Source organism: Varroa jacobsoni, unplaced genomic scaffold (assembly GCF_002532875.2).
Source record: "Varroa jacobsoni isolate VJ856 unplaced genomic scaffold, vjacob_1.0 scaffold_908, whole genome shotgun sequence".
In the NCBI taxonomy this organism is placed as follows: Eukaryota; Metazoa; Arthropoda; class Arachnida; order Mesostigmata; family Varroidae; genus Varroa; species Varroa jacobsoni.
In genome coordinates this window covers 195,114-198,872 of record NW_019213810.1, presented here as the reverse complement: position 1 = coordinate 198,872, position 3,759 = coordinate 195,114, and the positions used below count along the sequence as shown (strand labels likewise).

General features: G+C 36.7%; 1 long non-coding RNA gene across 1 annotated transcript; it reads left to right on the top strand.

Moving 5' to 3' along the window:
- The first annotated feature begins 279 nt into the window (after positions 1–279).
- Positions 280–1,526, top strand: LOC147752890 (uncharacterized). The gene is made up of 3 exons (XR_015312841.1): positions 280–350; positions 894–943; positions 1,247–1,526. It is a non-coding gene; the product is annotated as an uncharacterized LOC147752890 (long non-coding RNA).
- Positions 1,527–3,759: the final 2,233 nt, after the last annotated feature.

Here is a 3,759-nt window from a genome sequence, read left to right as displayed (position 1 = left end):
ATATATGAACAGTTGGCTAATGGTGGTGCTGTTACTGCCGTAATCGTATCGCTTAGTTCCTTTATTGTTGTTTCTTCTAAACTGCAGACATAGCCGAGAGTTTAGCAGGCGTTCAGGATTCAGGAAAAGTAATAGACCAAACGTAAACACTCACGCAGCGCCATGTCCACTGTCGTCTGTATGCGTCGTAGAAGAGGCGCAGGGGTGCTAAGTTCTTAAATACATCGAGGCGTCGTCTGCTAGACATGTACACATACTATCAATATGTATTTCCAGATATACGTAGTTCAGTCAAAAAAAAATTAGACTTCAATAGAGCTATTTTATCATGTCAGAGGAGCTGCGCAAAGGTGAGTTGTTAAGTGCATCCGAATAGATCCTTGCGATAGATTCGACGTTTATTAGGGATAAATGGGCTATCATATTGGTTTACAAGAGTAAAATATTAAGTAGCTTTATAAAAATTTTTGAAAGTCGTATAGCAGCGGCGAACACTAGAGTGAAGAAGAGCGCCAATAATCTGGTAACAGGCTGGTCAATCTCGGATACACGCCATGCAGATACGGCCCTTAGGTGCCGAGCGTGAAACCCAACACGTGGTGGCTTTCAATTTCCAATTAAAGAAACTTACTTCAGATTTTAAAAACATAACCTTACCATATTTGTTTTGTTCTGGGCTGCTCGACTTTATGAATAGCTTGGAAATGCCAAATCGAAGTAAGCAAGCTACGATTAATTATGGAACGTATAAACAAAGTCATATGTGCACAACCGAAGTAACGTAGACATTTCCTAAAAATAATGGTTGATAAACGAATATTTATTTATCTTATAAATGTTCGTTCGAGTCCATCTATTCGTAAACGATTGTAGTTCCTTATTTTATTTTTCAGAGAAAACTATCCTCTCCTGTATCTTCTATCTTCTACTACGCTCTATCAATGTACGTTTTAATTTAACTTGTTTTATGAGAACCTCCTTTACTGCGATATATTTCTGACGATCCATTTTCACGTTAGGAAAGTATTTAATATTATCCAAAAGGCTTATCCAATGATGGGCTTGTCTGTTCTTTAACCAAGGTAAAATTTCTCTGGATGCTTTTCATAAGTGCCATTAAAAGTTCCTGCAGGAACTCCTTCCTTTGCTGCCTCGTTTTTACATGCTGTACAGCCTGGCCCATTATAAGATTAACTGACTTCACAATCCTAAGTATTTTAGTATCATAAGAAATTATTCGTTTCAGAACTTCGTGATACTACGACTTGAGATATGTATGTTTAAGAAATACTCCGAATTTAGGAAGGTTTTACTTGGCTTTAACGTACAGAATGTATGTGCAGATTAACACGCTAGATGAGAAAATACTTTCCCATGCATGCTTCGACGAATGTAAGAGGAAATCAGAAAACTTCTACATATGTCCTTTGACACCTGCTGTTAGCCAATTGGTGTAATAAACATTTGTGGGCTGTTCGTTAGTAATTCGACGAGTGAACCTTTCTTTTTCAGTGGAGTATGATAGTAATGCTCTTTGTCCCGAACCTTGTATGTCAATGTCATACAGTATTTCGACTATTATAAAAAATAAGTGCTTTATTATAAGCTCACCCGATAAATTTTACGCTAGCCTAGTTTAATTAGTATAAAGATGTGGAGACTCAGATCGTATTAAATTTAATTTAATATATCACAGACGGGAAAGTTTCTATTTGCGGAAGTAAACGTGGTTTCCACATGTTATTTATAAAGAAACTATTTTGCTTGCAAAGGGAAAACACAAATGTACCTATGTTTTGAGTAAATTTTTTTCCGACCATAAATCAACTTCTCCCAAACTGTGAATCTGCCTCTCTCCTCTCTTTCGATATGTTATAATGCCTATTAAACTTAACAACAGAGCAAATATATTGTATGCCATTTAAATTTTGATTTGGTTTCAAAGGTACATGGGGCCGTTGGCGATCACTGTGATAAAAGCGCAAAATGAACTTGAATGCCCCACGAAACCTTTTCAGTCAACATGCTCAATTATAATATTATTACTTGGAGGAAAGAAAGTATAGTTTTAATAAAACATCGTGTGATATGTGCTTCAGCTAAAGTCTAGTTCTGAGAAAGCCGTTATTACAACATTAATTTTTAAACTATTGTATAATTGTTGACGTTGTGAATATAAAGCAAAGCTATGTTTCACTCGTTTCTCATTCAAGGAACTTCTCTCAGACCGTTAACTTCAGCCGGTAGTAGTTAGCCTCATCGAGATCTATTAGTACCGAAAGCATGCTTCGCCCTGGTACAGACACACGTTTACGTAAAGTAAGATACTTCAGGTGGCTGCCAAGCACTCGTTTCTGTAACAATTTTGTGAGAAAGAGCTGAGGCTGTATATATATATATATATATATATATATATATATATATATATATATAAGATACCCGACCTGCTAACCCAAGAGTAATTCGACTAAAGATAACCAATCCTCAGATATGAGTGTTCTGCGGCTTGAGACTCGCCTTAGAATATACTTCTCCGTTAGGCCTTTATGATCCTCGTACCCATCATCCTTCGTCAACGAATTAATATCCCTTGTAGAATTCATGCCTTTAATAGATTTCAAGTTACTCTTTTGCTTTCATATTTTACGCTGTTCTTTAACTTTGGAAAGGCCGCATATAAACTAATTTGTGGCTTACACATTGATACATTATTGTGAAGAAGGGTCTCCGTAAAAATACTCTCCAGGAATGCCCACACTCGAGCATACAACTTACCTAAACTTGTTTTATGACATACGCCTGGCTAGCGCGTCAGCTATCGCTTGACCTAGTGATTCGACCAGACTATACGTATTTTGTTCTTCAGACAGACACACTTATAGGACACAAAGATGCTAGAACTCGTGTCAAATCTCCACGACCTTGTGATTTTGTAAGTATTTTACCAAATATTGATTCTATACCCCTACTCATCGTTTAAGAAACTAGCTGCGAAATTACAATGATAATAATTTTATCATGTCTAATGAGTAGCATGCCATAACATGAGTCAATGTACATCACATATAGTATACATAATGTGCATTCGATGTGAAAATGCATTTGTGGTCGAGAAGGCCGTAACTTAGCGTGCTTGCCTGCGCAATTAATCGTAGACAATGAACCTTTAAGCGCACTAATAACTTGTCCTTTTTGTTTTCTTCGAATCAGCTGGTGTTTTAAGCTGAGTACATTTACTGAGAACAATTGAAGCCATTGGATTGGCGCGAACTGTAGTAGGTTAGGTTAGGTTAGGTTAGGTTAGGTTTAGATGCTTTTTCACCTTGCTTAAAAGCAATATGAAGTCGAACCTTATCTGCTATGAGATAATTATAGACCACCATGTTATGATAATGTTTAAGTTCATCATTAATAAAAAATAATAGCGGTAATCAGTTACATCGAAGTGTTCTGTCAGGACAGTCCGATTTGGGCTTTTTACCAACATATTTCACGCCATTTGAGTCTTTAAAGATCGACGAGCCAGCTTTTAGTATGCTTATATACTGGCGATGTAGTAACGTTGCAGTCGCAAACATGTTGCGTAGTTACCTTTCTCCTATCACTTACTTTGCAACCGGCTGACTGTATTCTGCGGCAATAGTTTAGGAAATATTATAAACATAAACGCTCAAACACAAACATGTAGATGATATACATCTATATATACAATGTCGTACGATATGTTGTTTTGATGGGCGTTTCACACATAGCGCTGTA